Source organism: Choloepus didactylus, chromosome 1 (genome assembly GCF_015220235.1).
Source record: "Choloepus didactylus isolate mChoDid1 chromosome 1, mChoDid1.pri, whole genome shotgun sequence".
Lineage (NCBI taxonomy): Eukaryota > Metazoa > Chordata > Mammalia > Pilosa > Megalonychidae > Choloepus > Choloepus didactylus.
The window spans coordinates 234,809,102-234,831,447 of record NC_051307.1 but is presented as its reverse complement, the minus strand read 5'-3'; the positions used below and the strand labels follow the sequence as shown (position 1 = coordinate 234,831,447).

Genomic DNA, 22,346 nt, shown 5'->3' with positions numbered 1-22,346 from the left:
TTTTAGAAAAAGCAAAAAGGATTTAAAAAAAAAAAAAAAAAAAAAAAAAAAACGGCCCGCCTCAGAGATCTAATGGGTTATTGAAATGCTAATAGACAAAGCAACCAGGGCCATTAAGGAAAAGTGCCCAGGGCAGAGAGATCAGCCTTGCTTCGGGATTTGCATATGCGCCTCAAGGCCTGATCTCCGCCCTTCCCCTTTCTGTGTTCACCAGAACTCCAAAAATCCTCTGCTTTTATTTTGGAGTTTTTCGTGTTGTTTTTTTTCTATGCCTGTCTCCTCTCTGCTGGGCTGGCTGCTCTCAGAGTCTCTGGTGTCTGGCCTCAGTCTATCTATGGTTGGAGTTTGAATCAGTAGAATGAGTTTCCGGTAAGAGCAGCCACTGCAATTCTCCCTTCTCCTTCCTGGAGCTGACAGCCCCTCCTCCCCCGGGACTGAGCCTGGCAGGGAGGGGCGCGGGTCCCCTGGCCGCAAAAACTTACAGATTTCGCTGATCTCAGCAGTTCCACGTTTTCATGAGTGTTGTATGAAGTATGCCCAAAGACAGATTGCTCTGTGGTGTCCAGTCCACGCAGTTCCTGGCTTTTTACCTACTTTCCTGGAGGAGTAACTAAAACATACAGCTCACCAGTCTGCCATCTTGCCCCGCCTCCGCTTCCCCTACTTTTCTACACATCCATCCATAAACTAGACAAAGTGGAGTTTGGTCCTTATGGCATTCCCAATCCCACTGTCACCCCTCATAAGCTACATTTTTATACAACTGTCTTCGAGATTCATGGGTTCTGGGTTGTAGTTTAATAGTTTCAGGTATCCACCACCAGCTACCCGAATTCTTTAGAACCTAAAAAAGGTTGTCTAAAGTGTGCGTAAGAGTGCCCACCAGAGTGATCTCTCGTCTCGTTTTGGAATCTCTCTGCCACTGAAGCTTATTTCATTTCCTTTCACATCCCCCTTTTGGTCAAGAAGATGTTCTCCATCCCACGATGCCGGGTCTACATTCCTCCCCGGGAGTCATATTCCACGTTGCCAGGGAGATTCACTTCCCTGGGTGTCTGATCCCACGTAGGGGGGAGGGCAGTGATTTCACCTTTCAAGTTGGCTTAGCCAGAGAGAGAGGGCCACATCTGAGCAACAAAGAGGCATTCAGGAGGAGACTCTTAGGCACAAATACAGGGAGGCCTAGCCTCTCCTTTGCAGCAACCGTCTTCCCAAGGGTAAAACTTATGGTAGAGGGCTCAACCCATCAAACCACCAGTCCCCTATGTCTGTGGTCATGTTAGCAACCATGGAGGTGGGGTAGGCGAATACCCCCCTGCACTAACTTTTAGTTATGTGACTCAATAGATCTTTTTTTTTTTAATTGTTTAAGGCAGTGTGAGTTGTTTTTTTCTCATCCTAACCGATGCACGTGGTAAGCATGCTGGTTCCCGTAACACTTGCAGAATATGATAAATGGCAAAGTTCACACTGAAGAGGAAAGCAGAGTGCAGCAAGGATGGGATCCAGTTACTAATAATTATGGAGGGCAAATAATAAAAATCACATCAATGGGAAATTAAACTAGGCTTACAAGAATGAATTCAAATCTAATAGAACAAGTAGCAAACATTAAATAAGAGAAATTAAGACAGAAATGAATCATAGAATTTGAGAGTCAGAAGAGATTTAAAAACTTAGGAAAACCCCTAGATTTCCTAGGTAGAAACAGACCCCGAGAGGTTAAATAATTTGCCCCAAGTCACACAGTTGAGTTGAGCAAGGTTGAGGACGCAGTTTTCCTGAATCCCAAACAAGTTTTTTTTTTTTTTTTTCTGCTTTATTATATAGGTTCCTCTCCAAAGACAGGAATTGAAATAGGAAAATGGTATTTTAAAATGTCAGCATGGAAAAAGGAGTGAGGAAAATACTGCCTTTTCATTTAATGGGGATTTGGGAAGCTCATAATAGAAATTTTGGGTATTTTGTTTTTAAATAAGAACGTGGCCTTTACTAAAAGGTTGAGCATATGCTACAGTGTGGAACCACCTGGGGTAGCAGTGTTGCTAAGCGCCCCACCAGAAGCAAAACAGTGCTTATTCAACCCATTTTCATCCCAAACCCTTGACTTTCCGGAACTGTTTATTAGTTGGCTCTGGCTAGAGTTAGACTTTACACATTCTTTTACAAGATCATAAGTCGATCCCTAAAAGGGTCAGACCAATAGTGCATTCAGCCTGGGTATCTGCATCCAACATCGGCACGTAGTGTTTTTTCTCCTTCCACATATTAAGTGTGGTAGGAGGTTCCAATAAAAACCATATTATGTTAAAACTGTAATAGGACCATATTATGTTAAAACTGTAATAGTTAGAAGAACTGGGTGTTGATCTCAGGTGTTGTATGTTAATTGCTCACAGATCTTAATCTCTGAGCCCCCCCCTTTTCTTGTCTGTTGAATAACAACTGCCCTACCCACCTTCCAGGGTTGCTGTGAAGATCAAAAGAGCTAATGATTATGAAAGCAGTGGGTGAATTCTACAGTTCTGTTATCAAGATCTACTTCAACCCCCTCGGTTTAAAGATCAGGGAAACAGAAGCGGCTGAGTGATTTATTTCTTCAGGTCATCGAGTTTGTTCCTCTTCCCAAGTATGGTGACAGCATCCGCGATAGAGACTCATACTTACATACCAAACAGCCATAGGAATTATTAAATAACCTTCTAAAGAAGCTATACAGGAACATTGGATTCCACCTTCTCTTTTAAAATGGTGACCCAAATGTAATAAAATATTATATAAAATGCCAAGAAAGATAGATGTGAACCAACTAGCCTTAGGAAGCTCATTTTAAAAACAGTTTCCAGTACTGTTTTGCTTTTTAGCTAAAGAAAAAAAAAATGCTCAAAGAATGACAATGACATTCAATGAAGGAAATGGAATTATTCTTTGTGGACTTGCATTAATGTCACAGCCATCAAACAAATAATTCTCTTTTTGAGACGCATCCTCAAGTTCTCCTTTTCCCTGAGTTTGACTGCCCTGCAAGTTGACTACTTGAGGGATATACTCACAGAACTGGGGTCTCCAGGGTTAAGAATTTAAACTAGTTGCTGTCGCCGTTCAGCCAGAGGGACTCTGAGATTTTGCATTCTATCATATTAACATTCTATTCAGACTTCATTTTATGTGTTTGTTTGTTTAGTGCTTTCCATAGAGGGATCTGAAGCAGTTTATAAAAATATATGCTCTGCCCAAGAACAACCACAAAAAAGTGGAGGATGTTTGGGGGAAAAATATGGATAAAGAAATATGATGAACTGGCAGGCGTATATAACCAATAACCCAACTCAGTTGCTGGCTGTGGGGAAAAATAGACCTCTAAGCTTCCTAGCAGCCAGAGCAAAAACAAATCTTGGCTACCCAGTGATAGGCATTTGGCTGATAGTCTGACAGCCTGTGCTGGGCAGAGAGAAGGAGGGGAAGGCTGGGCTTAGTAGATAGCCAACACCCTTTCCTCCTATGGAGTCACACTAGTGAAAGCTTTGCATTGCACCCTGAACTCTGAATATTCACTTTTAAAATATCCATCCACCACCCACCCATTTAGCCCATCAGTGTAGCTTCTTAACTTCTACCTGATGTGTAGAGATTCACCTACCCCAAGCAAAGTGGATATTTCCAAATTCAAAGGCTGCGTTTGCTCCCACAGAGGCCACTTGTCAGAGCCTGCCACCTTTTGGTAATTCACTGTCCTAGGCAACTGCTTGTTGTACTTCTATTCTTTCCCGGCTGGAATCATTGATCCAACCTTTTTGTGTGAGTGAATGCTTCTTGGATACCTGGAAGCCTATTCCTAGAGCTCACTTATTAGTCAAGTCTGCTTTTCCACTAATCAATTATGTTCTTTTGTAAACTAATCCTGAAGAAAAGTGAGTCTGCTCATTTGGAAAAAGCAAATGTTTAAATCGGTGTGATATACTGTTTTCATAAAAAAGCAATTCTCTAAATTAGAGTCGAGTTGTACATGGGAATGATGCAAGTGGTTATGGAATTTGAGGGACAGGTCTTTATTCTTGTGTCCCATCGCCCTAGACTTTGTTCTCTTTTCAGGTGATCCTTTTTGACAGCTGTTGCTATGTCAACAACCTTGTTCCTAGTTGAAAGAAGGAACTGTGAAATGACAGGACAAAGGGTGTGCCTGGGTGGTGAGATTGAGACATGTGAAGTAGGAAAAGAAAAAGCAATACCAGTTGGGCAGCTTAATTTGACTGTATCTATAACCATTAATTAGTGGCAGTTTTTAAGTCACCATGTGCCTTACTAATAATGTTTTTAAAACCAGGACCTTAATTCAACCTCTACAGATTGTTTTAAATTATTTGGTCTATCTAACAACTGGTGAGAACCTTACAGAGAAAATTCTTTAATTCATATACATAGACTTCCAAATTTAAATTAGATGAACATATCATCACTTTTATTTTAGTCTCAGTTTTCTTCTCTTGTTTTGATCTGCTGTTTGACTTTTTGCCTTGCCAACCCAGATTCAACTGTCTTCAAAGACTTCTCCAGCCATCATTTAAAAAATCAACTCTCTTTTCTTTGAATAATTCTGCAACCTGGAGAATTAAAACAACATTGTCTAGTTGTGCTGTTGATTCATGTGCAGTGTTCAGAAAGCTGAATCATTTTCATGTGACTGATTAGGTTTTGTAGCAAGGTCCCCATGAACATATGCTTTCCAAAGAGTAGCAATAATTCCTTCTGTTTTTCTTTCTTATTCTTTGTAATATAGAGTGATGGAGGAAGTACAGGGGATATCAATTGCTAAAATTCCCTATACCTTAAATATGCATCTCATATTCAAAATATTTTTATTATTTTTGTCAAACAGTACAGTTTAGGGAAATAAATTGTTTATCTATAAAACTGGTATCTTTTGGAACGTTTTCTATGAATTTGAATTGTTTATTTTGCCCATCTGTTACCACCAATTTACAGATGAGAAATAGCAATTATTATGAGGCAGAATAACCAACAAGTGACTCTCTTCAGTTGTGGGATAGGTCCTACTACTTTGTAATAGTCTTCGTATGAAGATGTCACATGTCGGTGAAATATCCACGCCTCTGTGAGGTAGACAATTTTATATTATTTTATAGATAAGGACACTGAGAGGTTAAGTCCTGGGATCATATCACCGTGCCACAAAGCAGGATTTTAAAGTTCAACTTCAAGGATCAGAAGTATGACTTGGCACCAAACCAAATGAACAGATATTTCCAGAATCTGACACCAAGGCTATGTTTTGTAAGACTAGAAAGGTTGACTGACCAAAATTTTTATCCACCTCTCTGGTCTTCATGCCATTCAGTTAAATATCATGTAGGCTCAGAAACAGGTTTTCAACTCTTTTGCTCTCCCAAAAGTTTCATCTGTAAAATGGGGATTATAATGCTAATAATTACCTCATAGGATTGTTTTGAGGAGGAAATTAGAAAATGTAAAGACCTTATTACAGGGCCTGGCAAGTAGTAAATATTAAATTAAACTGCTGTTATCATTATGAACAACACATGAAAGAAAGAAACAGAGGACTTTAAAACCCTTGACTTGGTGCAGGCTAAAAGTTTGTAAGAGGGTGTTTCCTTTGAAAAAGGGAAAATTGGTATAATTTCTTTCAAAAGACTGGAAGGGAGAAAATACTCTTTTGTTGATCCACAATGCTAGAAGCCAGAAATTATATCATCTATTATTATCTATTACCATTGCTGATCAATCGATCATGTATATATCTATTATCTATAATTATTTTCTATCTATTATCCTATTATCCAAGAATGAATTATTTGCTTTGTAACTGTTCTGTTTAGCCATGACCAGTTGACAGGGGTCAAAGGCAGTATCACAGGGATAGCAAAGAGAAAACATAGAAGTGGTAGCCAGCAACCACATATGAAATTGCCAATATTTGATGTTTTTGAGATAAATAAGCAGGAATTTCATATGATTCAACCTAATAGATCCTGAATCCAGACATCCAGACACATCCGGGCTGAAACTTGAAAACGGAAGCAGACAGTATATTTTCTATTGTTTGCTCTCACCTACTTCCAAAATAGGAAACAAACGTATAACAAAAAATAAACAACAGAATGGCAAATAGTGATTCACCAGGATTGTTCAAAGTTTAGAACACACAATTCATTCAGTACAATATCAGTTTGTTGCATTTTCCACCTTCAAAAGCCATTTTCAATGTAGGAAATGGCATTTTCTAAATATAAAATACAAGTGAATATCAAATGATAATTTTTAAATGCAGGGCTATATGTATAAGATAAAATATTTTAAAAGTTCACATTGATCATCTTTTCTTTTACAGGGCAAGGTTATTTTTATCAAAATGCTACTGCATTTTATTATGTGTTAAATCACTCATATCCTAAATAGTACTTTTTAAAGATCATTTTATACCTTCCTTCTTGCTGTTTTCACCATCCTTAATTGGTCACCTAGCTAATAGAGCATTCTGTTTGAAACATTATGGCTTTCCTGTGGAAGGGAGAAGCCAACCTGTTATAATTAACGCTGTCTTCAAGACTTGGATTATTATCCTCCTGTCGATCTGACTTTCACATAGGCAGGGCAACCTCATTCTCGAGTATATGCACCCTCCGAAGACAGGCTAACCTTTAGCATACTAACAAGATCATAACATGCCCTCCAACACACAATGAAATGTCACTGAGTTTCAGAGGTTTTCAGATGTGACATCTTTAGGAAAATTTTATCGGCAAAAGTTTCACAAATCCTATGCTCTGGCAAATTATCAGCAATGCTTGGTCAACACTCTTCTCAGCTGGATTTCCTCAGGAAAACAGACTGAAGTATTATCCTGAGGTTTTCTGGAAGGCTCCCCATGGCACCTTTGCCGAAAAGATATTAAACCAAACAGCTGCTGATATGGAAACCGACTGTTTGAACTGTAACTCTGTTAGATATGTTAATAGCGGCGGCTCTGATGGCTGACAGACGTGATGCAGGAAATGACTAAACATTTAATGCTTGTTACTTTGCAGTATTCTTGGAGTCAAAGAGATGGTGTGGCTGGCATTGTTTGGGCACGAACTGGTGACCCAGGTCAGTGAGACCTTGAAGCGACCATGTCTTTGTTCTTCTTTCAGAGTTTAAGGCCTTATGTATATTAATTTAGGTCTAAGACCCTGCTTCAGAGCAATCTTTGGTAGAACAAATGAAAATATTTAGCAACACCCTAAAAAAAATCCTATCAGTTGCAGACTAGTTTTATTATCCCATTTCCTAAAAGAGCCATGAGATCTTGTTAGCCGTGGCAGAATCTTTGTGAAGCTGATGGAATTTGGCCCTTTAATGACGCAAAATGATGCATGCGTGGATTTTGCAAACGCCATACTTCCACAAATATAAATGCTGGGTTTCACCCATGTGCTGTTTGGACTTAAAAAAATAAATAGATACAGAAAAATCTCTTAAAAGTACAAAAAAAGTTAAAAGCATAAACATATATTTGGGCTCAGCGTTGCAACTGATTTTTCACAATAGTAAAAAAATGGAAGAAAGTATTTTGCATTAAAAATAACGTTTTTTGGGGCCAGAACAAAAGTCATCAATTATGCTAAAATTTCCATAAATACAAAATGAATAATTTCCAGCCTAATTCAGCCAGGGGTCAGACCAAATCTAACCCCCAACTGACCTAGGAGCTAAGAATGATTTTTCTATTTTTAAAGGGTTGTAAAAAAGAAGATGCAACAGAGACAAAGAAGAATATGTTACAGAATCTGGTGGGCAAAGCCTAAATATTGACAAACTGGTCCTATGCAGAAATAGTTTGCTCATCTTTGAAGTGAGCAGTGTCTCTACTATTTGAGGGGAACTGTGCTTGCTTTCTGCAGACCATGCAAAGATGAGTAAAGCAGTTCCTTCCCTTAAGTAGTTCATAAGCTCCTTACAAGGGGCATAAGGCTGTGAAAGAAGATGGTGTAAGATAAGGGCTTCCAAGGAAGGGAGACCACGCTTGGGGGGCAAATGCAAAGATGATTCTTAAGATGAACCTTGAAGATAAAAAGATTTTGAAGGATAAAGGTGGTTGGGGTGGAGAGAGAATCAGAGGGAGAGTTTCCAGGCACAGGGAGGGGAGACAGGGATGCAGAGGTGTGTCATGGAAACAGTTCACACTCATAAGCACCTGGAGTTTCACTGGAGGGTTGTCTACAAGATGAGAAAATGAGTTTAGGCTTGCACCATAGATGCCATGAGAAGGACTTTGTACAGAAGGGAGTGATTCATTCTCTGAGGCCAAAAGGACAAAAATTTACGCTTATACTTTGGCGTCTGGTCGAACCATACTCTCACTTGGTTACAGGGAAGCATTTTATTATTCTCAGTGAAAAACAAGGAAAATAGTCCCTTTTAAGCTGAACATTGAGTAAATGAATGGCTTTTGGCTGGAAGTCAATGAATCACATTAATATATGCAGTTACCAAGTCACCATTAACAAATAAAGCGCTGCAGATTTTCAATCTATTCATCAGAATTCTTGAAAGTCCTATTTTAAGGCAGTTGATACAGAGGCGAGGCTGCCAGGAACACCGAGTTCTGCCTCTGAATTTGCCCCTGACTCAGAGCTTGACCTTCGGTAAAGCACTCAGCTTCTCATCTCAGTTTCCTCAGCAATAAAATGGGGATAACAGACCTTATCCACCTCATAGGAGGGTGACAGAGACGGGTCATAAATGCCTGAAAAACAGCTTTGAAGATAAGCGCTCCTGGAAAAGCGGGGAGGGGAAAAGATCTCTTTCAGTAGTTAAAAAAAAAATGAGATTATCCAAATTAAAACAGGGCTCTGTGTATGGTTTCTAAGAGCCAAGAGTTTTGTAAAACAGAAATGATTGCTGACGGGTGAGGCACAGCCTACAGAATGCTAAAGGAACCTGGAATCTACCAGTAGAATTCTGGACAGTATTTTCTAAATTAAAATTAGGGCACTTTTTATTTCATTTTATTTTATTTTTTTGCCTTAATGATGGGAGAGAATTTAAAATCAGATTCCACTGCCCTGGAAAAGGTGACCAAATACAGCTGCTCATCCATGTTTCCAAAGCTTTGAATTTTCTGCCCGATTCTCCTATGTATTACTTGGTTATGAAAGTGCAATCCCTTTCTCCATTTCTTTTCTTTGCAGATTTTTATAAGCTGTCTGGGAGAGGGCTTGCTGCAAGGTCTGGAGAAAGAATGGCTGCCTCATAGCAGTTTTTCATATGGTGTCTGCCATTGCCACTCTGAGGGTGTGGGAGATCCTTATGTCTCAAAGAAAAGTTGAAGACCCAACGCTGAGATACACTCATATTGCCCTTGGAGACCACTGAGGATGCCAGGTACACCCTGCTCTGCTCTGGAGAGCTCCAGTGGGGAAATTTCCTAGAATCCTGCAGAGATTACTTACCTCTCCCCCTCCCCCCTCTTCTCACTTCTCTCTCTCCCTCTCCCTCTGTCTCTCTCTCTTTCTGCCCCTCCCTTCCTTTCTTTCTTAAATAAACCTTTACCTTATAGTTGGTCAGAGAGGCGAAACAAGCCCCAAAGTAGTTCACTTTGTTGTCTTGCTGGGAGGACAGCAGCTCAAAAACCAGAAAGCCCTGGGTTTGACCCTAGAACTCTGTGGCTACTGATGACTTATCTTGATAATTATCAGATTGAAACTTCTCTACTGGTTTGATAACTGATCAGTGGAAAAAGAACTTCAATCACATGTGCATGCCTTATAGGCAGCCCCCTGACTGCCCTTCACAGACTTTCTCTTGGTTCATTTAAATTTCCCAACACATATAGGGGGACATGCTGTCCATGCAATCCTTGTGAACCGCTTGGTAAAATGGACAGGCCCTGCCTTTGGGTCCTTGGAGAATGTTGAAGGCCCTTAGTGGAGGAAGAAAGGATCAACAAGGCAGAAATAAGTCAGAGGTAGCCTGCTAGAGTGGGGAAATGGAACTTAATGAAACCTCGACTTTTCTGTGGCTTTTCTCTGCAACAGGATTGCTCAGTAGGAAAGCCGTTGGAACTTGACTGCAGCAATTCTGCCTCTCTCATGTATTTTTTTTTAGCTCTAAGTCACTGAGGCTTCCTGCCACCCCATCCATCTAGAACTTTTCATCACTTTTTCCTCAAGGTAAGGAGCATGTCCCAGAAAATGCGCCTCTGACTCAGCAGACTGCCAAGTCCATCTGAGCTACCCCAACGTTCCAAAAGAAACATTGGTTTGGATTCAGCTGCTTAAAAAATTAGTTTCTAAGCAGGCAGCTTGAAAGTTCCTTAAAGGAATGGTCTCAGCCTCAGAACGCTTGTTTTCAATTGTTTTAATTTTTCGGTTAATAGTTATTCATCTGGTTGTGCATGGTCTTTTGAGCCTGGTACTCTGCTAAATTAATCTCGCCATTAAAGTACAATGGGAACAAGACCAGATTCCCGTTCAGTTAGCTCATGCACCTTCTGACACGGAGCCACTTGCAGATCCATAGTAAAACTCATGTATGAACAAGCACTAATTCCACTCCAACAGGAAGGCTTATGTTTGTGTGTATTTAAAAAATTAACTTGTACACAGGAGCACGATTTGTAATAGTCAAACACTAGAAATAAGTCAGATGTCCATCAAACTGTAGAATGGATAATAGCAATGTAGTCACTCAATGGAGTATTATACAGCAATGAGAGTGAATGAAATTCTGCTAGATTAAATATAAATGAAGTTCACAAGCAGAAGGCTGAGCAAAAGGCAGGCACGATGGCACACACACTTACAGTTCCATTTATTTGAAATTCATAAATGGACAATGCTAATCTGTGGAGATCTAGTCTGAGAGAAGAATAAACAGTTGTTATCCTTGGGGAGGAGAATGTAGTGACAGAAGGACACACAAGGCCTCCTGGGGTTCTGGTAATACTCTGCTTCTTGACCTGAATGATGGTTATACACATGCATTTTAAAATATGTAGGCATCAGTTAGTTTTTGTTTGTTTGTTTTTTCACTTTTCATTGAGTGAAAGAGATTTAAAAAACAAAACAAAACATGGACGATTGCATTTAGCTACAAATAACTAGAGACCCAAATCAAAATGGCTTAAACTAGGGATTGGGAAACTTTTCCTGAAAGGTACAAATAGTAAAGATTTCATGAGTCAAGTAGTTTCTTGAATCTAGCTTTCACGACTACTCATCTCTGCCCTTGTAGCATGAAAGCAGCCATAGAAAAAAGAGCATGGCTGTCTTCCAATAAAACTTTATGTACGAAAACTGGTAGCAAGCTGGATTTGTAGTTTGCTGGCCCTTTATTTAAACAGTAAGTGCATTTGTTATCTTGGCTTACATCATTATTATCTTACAAGTTACCAGATGTTCCAGAGGAGGTTTAGTTTGGGGGTTGGTTAATTCAGCAGCTCAAGAACTTAATCAAGGGCCTAGTTTCTTTTCGTCAACTCGGCTTGCTCAGCTTCATGCAGGCTTTGTCCTCAGCCCTGTCTCCTCCCAGTCACGAGATGGCTACAGCCACCATGCATCCTATCTTCACATAACAGTGTGCAGAAGCCAGAAATCTCTCTTTCTTGTGTCTTCTTTTTATCAGCACAGGAAACTTTTCTAGATGCCTCTTAACAAGACTTGATTCACTTCCTGAGTCTGGGGAAGAAGGTGTGGTGGGTGTGTATGAGGGGTTGCTTTGGGGAACGCAACTTGGTGTTTGCTACTTTACGATCACTATTAGTTTCCTATAGCTGTATAACAAATGTTCACACATCTAGTGGCTTAAAACAGCATACATTTATTGTCTAAGTGCTCAGGGTCTTATCAGGCTGCAATTAGGTGTTGACCAGGCTGTTTCCTTCTGGAACCTGGAGTCCTCTTACAAACACACGTGGTTGTTGACAGAATTCAGCTCCTTGCAGCTGTAGGACTGGGATCCCTGCATTCTTGCCAGCTGTCAGCCAGGGATTTTGGATCATAGAAGCCACTTGCAGTTCCCCGCCATGCGGCGCTCATACGGGCCCCTGTGCAACATGACATTTTACTTCTTCAAGGCCAGCAGGAGAATCTCTTTCCAATTTGCTGTAGTAATCTGATAAAGGGAGTGAGATTCTATCATATCCACATCTATCATATCACACGCCCTTACCCAACGGGAGGGGATTATACAGGGTGTACACCCCAGGTGCAGAAATCTTGGGGGGACATCTCAGAATTCTGCCTACCACAAGCTCCACCCTGAAAAATTAGATCAGGTACTATTACTTTAAAAACCTAAATATTCAGAAGAGATTGTGTTTTATTTAGCGTTTTTCTTGCTTGGAGGATTTATATTTAAAAGATAAACCCATAAAAACAAGAAGTTAACATCAAGGTCCTAAAAGATCTTGAGGTATTCACTGCAGCAGGATTGTCAAAATACCAGATAAAATACTGAACTGTTTACATTAAAATGATTAAGCTGACAGGGGCTTTTATTTTTAAATTGTATTTATTTATTTTTGGAATAGATAATACTTTAACAGGGTTTAAATTTCAAGGTACAAAAGGTATGCAGTGAAAAATCTCCTTCTCAGTTGTCTGTTTTCTGGATAGAATTGACTCAATTTTTTGTTTATGTTTTGCTTAGCAATAATAGATCATGGAAATCATTTCACATCAGTACATAAAGATTTTCCTTGTTCTTCTTAACAGCTGCATATTATTCCATTGTATATATATATAGTGTTATTTAACAAATCTTATACTGATAGCCATTTAGATGGCTTCAAATCTTTTGCTACGACAGAAAATTCTTTATTAAATAACCTTGCTCACAAATTATTTCACACATGGTCGAGCACATATGCAAGATAAATCCCTATAAGTAGAATTGTTGTATCACAATGCATGTCCATTTTTAATTTTGACAAACATTGCAAAATTGCCCATCACTGAGTTGTACCAATTTATACTTTCAGCAGAATGCCCCTTAGAACACTCTCTCTAACAATAAATCTTACTTGATTGTTGCCAATCTGATAGGTGAAAATGGTATCTTATTTTGAGTGACTGGAGTTCTTTTTTCCATTTGTATTTTTCTGTAAACTGTCCTTTTTACATTGCAGTTTTGATCTTTTTCTTATTAATTTATAGGAATCCCTTATTTGTTATATGAATTGCAAATATTTTTTCCTGTTTGTTGCTTGTCTTTCAGTTCAGTCAATGGTGTGGTGTTATTTTGTTTCTTTGGTTGGTTGGTTGTTTTTTGTTTTGTTTTGTTTTGGTTTTTGCCCTGCAGAAATGTTTGATTTTAGGTATTAAATGATCTTTCCTTTTATGGATTCTAGGCTTTTATTCTATACTTTAAAGGCCTACCCCACTCCAAAAATACATTGAAAAAGTTATCCAGTGGTTTATTCTGGCATTCTCTTGATTGTGAGATTTGGATCCAATTTTGGTCCTCACCCCCCTTCCCCCACCTCAGAGGGCTACCCAGTTGTTCTAAACCATTTATTGAATAGCCCATCTCTCTCCACCTGTTAGGGATGCCATTTTATCATATACCAAATTTTCTCTTTGTATTAAGTCCATTTTTGAAATTTGCATTTGTTCCATTGAGGTGCCTGTCTATTCATCTACCATGGTCTTTTAATTATTATAGCTTTATAACATACTTTAATATCTGATGCAGCTAGTATCCCCTTGTTACTCCTTTTCGGGACTTTCCTGTATATTCTTGCTTGTTTGTTTTTCCATATTAGTGTTATAATCAGCTTATACAGTCAAAGAAACTTTTTTCTATTGAGATTTTTTACATTTATAGACCAATATAGCGAGAATTGACATCTGTATGTAGTTGAGTATTTTAAATCTAAAAACATGCATATCCTTCCATTTGTTCAAGTCTACTTTTGTGATCCTGAGTACCATTTAAAAGTCTTCTTCATATAGGTCTTGCTCCATTCTTGTTAAATCTGTTCCAAGATATTTAATCGTTTTGTTGCTATTATAAATGGAGTCTTTTCTTCCTTCATATTTTTCCAACTTACCATTTTTTTTCAAGAATTATTGGAAGCAAAAAAAGACAACTATTAAACCAATAAATTAAATCATCTTCTAAACTGTTATAAGTAGCCATAGCATTTGTAATTTAAATCTGTCCAAAATAATTAATTGGAAGGGGGGGGGAGACCTTTCCCAAATTCACAAAACTACAAGGGTATCAGGAATAAATTAAATATCTGTCTTTTGAATTGTTTCTTGACTTGCATATTCTATTTTAATCTTAAAATAGAATATGTATAATTTTCTCAGTCTCAGAAATCACTCACTGTTCATCTTCCACCTAGTAGGGTGCACATGTTGTTTTTACTCAGTGCTTCTCAGAGTGCTCTACTAATTGCTTACCTCTCCCTGGGGAAGGCTGATAGCTCAGCTATTCTGAGTCTTTCTCACCTAGATCTTAAGACACCAACCGCTTTTGGGAAGTGGAGCTCCCAGCTGAAGCAGAATAAGTGGCTGATACCTTGCCCCTCCTCCAGCGCCTACCGTTTCCCCTCTAAAGCCCGGGAAAGCAATATCTATGGAGGAAATCACAGCTCTCTGCAGAAGGACCAAGAATATTTCCAAGGTCAGCTGGAAAGGTGGAAGACCTTTTAAGGAAGCGGGCGGTAGGAAGAAGTTGTTCTGGGAGGTGAACCTGGGGCTGGGTTGTGTAGGCTTAGGGTGAGGCGGTCCCAATAGGAGTCTTGATCTAGTTCTCAGACTTTGGAAGAACTGACTGGGCTAAGGGAGAAAAGTGCAGGGGTGGCTTGTCCCCTCTCCAGAATCTCCTCTGCCTAAGTCTCTGTATTAGCATCCCAGGGCTGCCCTAACACATGACCACAAACTGGGTGGCTGGGAACAACAAAAATGTATTCTCTCATAGTTGAGGAGGCCGGAAATCTGAAATCAAGATGTCGGCAGGGTTAGTTCCTTCTGGAAGCTCTGAAGGAGAAACCGGATTCAGTCCTCTTTCCTAGCATCTGGAGGCTTCTGGCAATTCTTGGTGTCCCTTGACTTGTAAATGCATCACTCCAATCTCTGCCTCACAAGGCATCTCTCTGTGTGTCCTGTCCTCTTCTTGTAAGGATACAGTGGTTGGATTTAGGGCCCACCCTAATCCATTATGACTTCATCATAAGTATTTCTGCAAAGACCTTATTGCCAAATAAGTTCACATTTCTGAGGTTTCAGGTGGACATGAATTTTTGGAGGACACCATTCGACGTATTATTCACTCAAAAAGCCCTGTTACATGCAAAAACACTGCTCATCAACTTGGCTTGGGTTAACTGGTGGCTTCTATATTTACTGAAAGGCAGACAAGAGGTCTTTTGTTTAATAATAATAATGAGGGGGATAGGGGCTAATGTATTTTGAGTACCAAACCCTGTATTCTATTCTTTATATGGATTCCCTCCATGTTAACAACACTGTAAGTTAAATATTGCTATTATTCCCATTTTTCAGACGAGGAAACTCAGGTTTAGGGATGTCAAATAACTTTCTCACAGAGCAAAAGACAGAGTCAGGATTTGAAACCAAGTGTCTGTCCTTGGTACGGATGCTTTTTACTGCCACTCTTGGCTCTTTTGAAAATTAATGGCAAAGCTCAAGATTTTGAAAAATAAAAAAGGTAAGCGAGGAGTTAAACTTTTTTCTCTATAGTAAATGCTTCTTCCTATAATTTTATGTATCAATATAATCATTCAAAAAATGTAGATTGTGCTTATATAGACAGGGTTCATGTCTGCAAGGGATGTTGTAAACCCTATTCATAGGCGTATAATATTTTTTTCCTTCAGATGACAGAAATACTCATATTGACTCTGAAGTATAAACAACCACATACCTAGAGTGTTTATTCTACAACAGAACTCTGAAGGCTTTTCTAGTTTTGAATATAATTCTGTTCTCATAGTTTATAACATTCTTCCTAGAGATTGCAGTGTGTGGAAGTATGTGTGTGTGTTTATGAACAATATGATTTCCTTGTGGGTGTGTTTCATCCTCTCTGTGATTCCAGTGCCCTAACCATATTGCTAGGCAACACCAAGCAACACATCCCACATTCTCCTAATTCTGTTTGATGTTTCACAAATGGGCCTTTTCTTTTATCTGCAAGTTGAATATCACCAGTGGGTTTAGGATTTTGGGTTTTTTAAAAAATTAGGTGTCCAGTCACATCAAAGCCAAATGACCACAATGATCAGAAACTGGCAAAAAAAAAAAAAAAAAAAAAGGGGGGGGGGTACATTGCATGGAGAAATCATTAGATTTGTTTTAAGACTTTTGCTGATAATGCATTAGTGTAGTCTAATATGATTCATGTGATTCTAATTTTCCAGATGACATCAAGGGCAAATAGTGTGGTGGTTTCCTTCTGAGGTAATTCTAAGACCAGGAGAGAAATTGTGTGTGGAATATTCTTTCTGTTACTACTGATATTGCATAGATATTTGCTAGATGAAAATCAGGCACACATCTCGTTGTCAAAATAGAGACCAGTATTTTCAGGTCAGGATCTAGAGTTTGGCACAGGGTAATGAACCAATGGCTCATCACAAGCTAATGTACATTTATAGTTGCCCTGCCTTCTGTTTCCAGGGAAGGGTAAGAGAGAGGTTATAGTGGCTATGGAGAATGCCAAACTTGGGTCTAGATACACAATACTTCATCACCATAAGAAAGATCCACTTGGTTTTTCCCTACCCGCTCAAGCCAAATCTCAGAGAACCAAAGGAAGTAGGAGTGACAAGTCCTGACACTGTCGACCAACATTATTTGAGAAGCAACACCGCCCAAGTCAGAATGCGCTGTGACAGCTCTCTGAACAACACCCAATCTGCGAAAGCAAATATTGTATTACCATACCTTAACTGGAGGCTTAGGAGAAAGAATCATAAAATATTTGCCAGTTGGGAAATCAAAATGAAATCAAGCTACTTGTAAGAACTAAACTTATGGGAAAATATGATTGTTTAAGTTATCTATGGCTGTCAAACAGGTTCCCTTAAAACTTAGCAGTTGAAAATAACAATAAACATTTGTTGTTATTTCGCACACAGTTTCTGTGGGTCAGGAGTCAGGAGTGGTTTAGCTAAATGGTTCTGGCTCAGAGCTTTCATAAGAGGTTGCAGTTACCATGTCGGCCAGGGCTGCAGTCATTTGAAGGTCAACTTCCTGGAGACGATCACTGTTACTGGCTTTTTGGGAGTACTTGCAGCAATATATTAATATATAAAAAATATAAAGTAAATATATTTACTTTTGAAATATGCATATGTATGTATAAATATGCATAATATATATATTCCCCACCTCCAGGCAATTCAAAAGGTGAAAAGTAGGTTCATTCCTGTTCCTGATTGTCAGTTCTCTCCTTCAAATTCAAACCCTTTTACCAGTCAGCATCTTGTGTGTCTCTTTCAGAGAAAGGGCGCTGTTAATCTAAAGTGACTCAGATGATTGTTAGGATCTGGTGTGTTTAGGACACCCCAATTCTGTAATAAGTTGAAACAGCTAGAAAACTCATTTGGCTAGGCAAGGGTTGGGATAAAATATACTAGTTGGATTCTACCCTGGATGTTATACCCTCAATGTTCATTCACTTAAACATCACTTACCAAGGCCTTCTGTGTGCTGGGCCCTGTCAGTGGTGAACAATGGGTCCTACTCACAGGCGCTCACATTCTAAGAGAGGAAACAGCCACTCAGCCTCCTAAGGGCTGTGATAAAGGAGTGGTTAGAGCATCTCGGAAGCTCTTGGGCCTCGGGGTGAGCAAAGGCTTCCTGAAGGAAGGGATTGCCACATTGAGGCAAAAAAAAAAAAAAAAAAAAAAAGAAGATAGAAGATGATGCAGTTGGTGAAGCTAATCGGGAAAATGAAGGAAAGGATTCCAGGTAGAGAGAAAAGGAAAAATGCAAGGGTCACAAGCTTAGAGCCAGCATTCCAGCATGTTACTCTCAGGCAAGCACAAAGTACAGTATTTGGGTATTGGTGGGCAGGAGAGGCTCAAGATGAAAGTAGGGAGGTAAACTAAGGTCAAAATGAGAAAAAATATGATGGCTCAGAAAGTCAGGTAGAAAGTTTGGGAATGATATAATCAGTGTGAAGAAAATGAATTTTGGTATAAACAATGGATTGGAAATAACAAACTCTTGGCAAAGATGTCAAGAAACAGGAACCGTCGTTCATGACTGGTGACAATGTAAAGTGGTGCAGTCACTGTGGAACACAGGTTGGCAGGTCCTCAGAAAGTTAAAACAGAATTACTATATGACTTGACAACTCCTTATCTAGGTATGTATCCAAAAGAATTGAAAGCAGGGACTCACACAGATGTTTGAACACCAGTGCTCACAGCAGCACTGTTCACAATAGCCAAAAGGCAGAAACAACCCAAGTGTCCATCCATAGGTGAATAGATAAACAAAATGTGGTGTATACACACAAGGGAATATTATCCAGCCATAAAGAGTAATGGAGTTCTGATACAGGCTGCAACATGGATGAGCCTTGAATATACCATGTTGAATGAAATTAACCAGACAGAAAAGGGCAGCTATTGTACGAGTTTACTTATATGAAATACTTAAAATAAGCAAATTCTTAGAGACAGAAAGTAGAAAACAGGTTACCAGGGGTTGGGGTGGGGGAGATGGGTAGTTATTGATGGGTACAGATTTTCTGTTTGGGGCGATGAAAAAATTTTGGTAATGGATGGTAGTGATGATAATTCAGCATTGTGAATGTAATTAAAACCACTGAATTATACACATGAAAGCGGTTAAAATGGGAAATTTTGTATTATACATATTTTACCCCCCAAAATATTTTAGCAAATGAAAACAAAAACAAAGGGATTGGATGGGGAAAAACTGGATAGGAGGTTGTAAAAATCCAGAGAAGAATAGAGTGGCCTGAATTAGGGGGCCATTGTTGGATAGAGAAAACTGGGAGGATTTTGAAGTTATTTAAAAAGTAAATTCAACAGGATTTGGTGATTGAAAAGTGGATGGAAGTGGGACTCCTTTCAAATTGCTGGTGTGAAAATTAGGTGTTTTTCAATGAGATAAGGAATGCAGGTGGGAAAGCATGTTTGGGAGGATGTGTGTGTAAAGGCAAAGGATGGGTTTATTTGTAAAGGCAAAGGATGGGTTTATTTGACATTTTGAGTTTGAGGAAAAGAGACCGGCTCAATTAAAATTTCAGGTCCAAAAATAAAAAGCAATAAAAATTTTAAAAACAAGAAAAAAATAGATTAATAAAATCTAGAGTCCAACTGAAATATTAGAGCTGATTGGTGGTAGTCAATGGCAGTGACAGACGCCTCCCATTTTCTCTTTAAACCTACTTATTTTACATCTTCACCTCAACCCTTCCTGTATTCCTACCCCCACACTATCTGCTCCATATAAGGTCGGCTGGTCATAACAGCCCTTTCAAACTTCTCTCCAGCCCTAGGTGCCCAAAAACAGGCGAATGGTTGACTCTGCCTTCTAAGCTACTGTGTTTAAAAAATTTAGTAACTGGCCAACATTGTATTCGGTTCTATAAAAAGATAATATATACTGTTAAGGTGTATTAGTTCTAGGATAGTGTGCAAAACGGACTCTGATCCTTTTCAATTATTAATTTATTCTGGGTACTTATACCCATTGAGCATTGCACTGGCAACTGGTTGCAATCAGGTGCACGTATTAAAAATAAGCCTGCAGCCATAGTTTTTATGCCTTTTGGAATTTTGGCAGGAATTAATAGAGCTTAAGCAAATTGGATGTTTGAAAAGACTCACCTTTGTTTTGTGCTCTAACCAACCAGCCAGAGGCATTTTGAATAGCCAGCGATGGTGGCTAACAAAATAAGATCTTGGCTATTGTGCCGAGAAATCCAAAGAATGTCATCTATTCCTTAGTTCTTTCTAAAGGGCTCATTGTGTGCTATCTTATGGTGTGGGTCTAGGACAGATTTCTCTCTGAACCTCACAGCATGAGTGGAAGAGAGTGATTTGGCCTTTAGTTTTTCATGGCAGTCGGTGCCAGTCCATTTATATGGTATGTTCACAGGAGATCTGACAAGTGTTGAGAGGTTCTCTTTGATATGCATTTAAAAAAAAAATAGAAAAAAACCCATAAAAATAGGTACTTGTTAGCTAGTTTTCTTAGTTAGTCTTAAGATCATAACCAGTTTGGTTTCATTAAAAGGCATTTTACTGCAGATAGACTAGCTACTTTAAATTGTCTGGGCCGTGCTTAATATTCATGATGAAACCATAAACTACATGGACAGTTTTTAATGATTTAAATGCAAAACCACATTATTTTTCTGTGTAACTTGTAAAAGCCATTCCTTCTAAAATGGGGCTGCTTATGCTAATTTGTGTTAGTTAGTGAGTTTCAGGCAGCTCTGTGAATTTACTTTTCTTGGCAGTTCTAGAATATCCTGCCATAACACATACTGAAAAACTGTTTGACGGGTTATGAAAATCTGGATGTACTAAAGGTACATCTTGTGCAAACCATAAAATAAATACAAGATTACGTTTTTAAAAATCTGCTATCTTATCAGGTTAAGCAAATTGTCATTATGATAACCCAAGTAAAATCAAGCAGCTTTGAATGGAAGATATACTTTGCATTTGTTCATGGTGTAAATATTTTTAGTATCCAGTGCTAGCTCTATTTTCCAGATCTCTCTGAAACTACTACCTGGTGGAGGAAAGCTGTATTCCATATAGAACTCACCTTGGAGATGGGCAGCATTTCCCTGCTGTAGTTGATATTCTTAGTAGAGTGGAGAAGCACTAGTTGTCAGGATTATTGATGCAAAATATATATTTCAGTTCTTTTAATTTTTAATCAAACCCTCCAAGCTCTATTACTTGAGAGATGTTGCATTACTGGGAATGTTAATATCAGTGTTGCCACTGATGCATGATTGCTTCAATAACAATAAATGAATTAGGCATAAAATTTGGTTCCACGTTGTGTTAGCTATCCCTAACTAAGTTCTTTGAAAGTCTTTGACCTCTAGGAGCTTGCAGCTACAACAGATGGAAAAGATGTTGAGGAGAAGCAAAGGCAATTCATTTGTGCATTTATTCAACAAATATATTGAGAATCTACTATGTACAAGGCACGTTATTACACTTTCTTGGGACTGGGGAACATACTGTGGTGAATAGGACACCCTTGGTTCTTATGTTTGTGTTCAATGAAACAAACATGAAAAAACAACTTATATAATCCATTATTTAATAATTATGTGAAGTGTTTCAAAAGGTACCTACAGGTTAGGGTGCAGACATATAACTGAAGTAGGGTGGATGATCGAGGTTTTTTTAAGGGAGTTCTTGAAATTTAAGTTGTGTTTACGACAAACTGGAATAAAATGGTAAACATGTCAAATTAGAAAAAAAAAATGACAGAGTTCTTCATTTAAAGGTAAAGGGCCAATAGCTCTCTAAAATAAATATGGTATAGCTTGGTGAGAATTTTTGACAGACAGAGAAATATCCTTGCGTTTACTGAAGACAAAATCTTACCACTTGAAGAAGTGATATTTAACCATATGATAAAGTAGGGTATTATGTTTTACTGTAGAAGGTAGGAAATGCAGATGGCCAATTAACTTCCTCAGTCAAACTCCATGCACTGATAAAGAATGTAAACCTTAATAAAAACTTTAACATATGCTTAAAATAGCTTCAAATTGATTAAAATTTTTCAGTGACAAGGTTAGGATCAGTGAATGTTCTCGCACATTTCTAAGCTAAATGGAATGATTATACTTGAAAATGAAGCATCAGGATAAAGAAAGTGGAAATTGACCAAGTAGAAAAATCAAGTATATGATTAAAATAACTTTTGCAATTTGCTCTTTCAATATTTCATTTCAACTCAATATAGTTAATTTCAAATTTCTGGTATAACAGGCAGTTTTAGAAAGTGTGTCACTAAAGAGAAAGATAATGAAAAAATGAAGTGAATGTAATTATTAAATAATTATAATTATTTTAGAATATTCCCAATGTATAATGGGAAAAAAATCAATTTACAAGGAATAAAACATCTGTAGTTAAGAGTTTTACAATATAATCTTCATACTTTCCTGTTTGGGGAAATTTCAGAGATTCAAAATTTGAGATGAAAAGATTATTATATTACATTTTTAAAAGTGCTTTGTAAAACTGATTTTTTTGTGCCAAATGTATTAATAGTATTATGTAAAATATTTAATGTATAACATATTCGTATTAGCAATTTGATACATCATCACAA

The 22,346-nt window shown here is 38.4% G+C and overlaps 1 long non-coding RNA gene across 2 annotated transcripts in view; it reads left to right on the top strand.

Moving 5' to 3' along the window:
• Positions 1–9,224: 9,224 nt before the first annotated feature.
• LOC119507563 overlaps positions 9,225–22,346 on the top strand; it is a 112,289-nt gene continuing 99,167 nt past the window's right edge. For both annotated transcript variants that reach the window (XR_005211316.1, XR_005211312.1), the window contains exons 1-2: positions 9,225–9,402; positions 10,126–10,190. This is a non-coding gene — a long non-coding RNA (uncharacterized LOC119507563). The remainder of the gene's footprint in view (positions 9,403–10,125; positions 10,191–22,346) is intronic.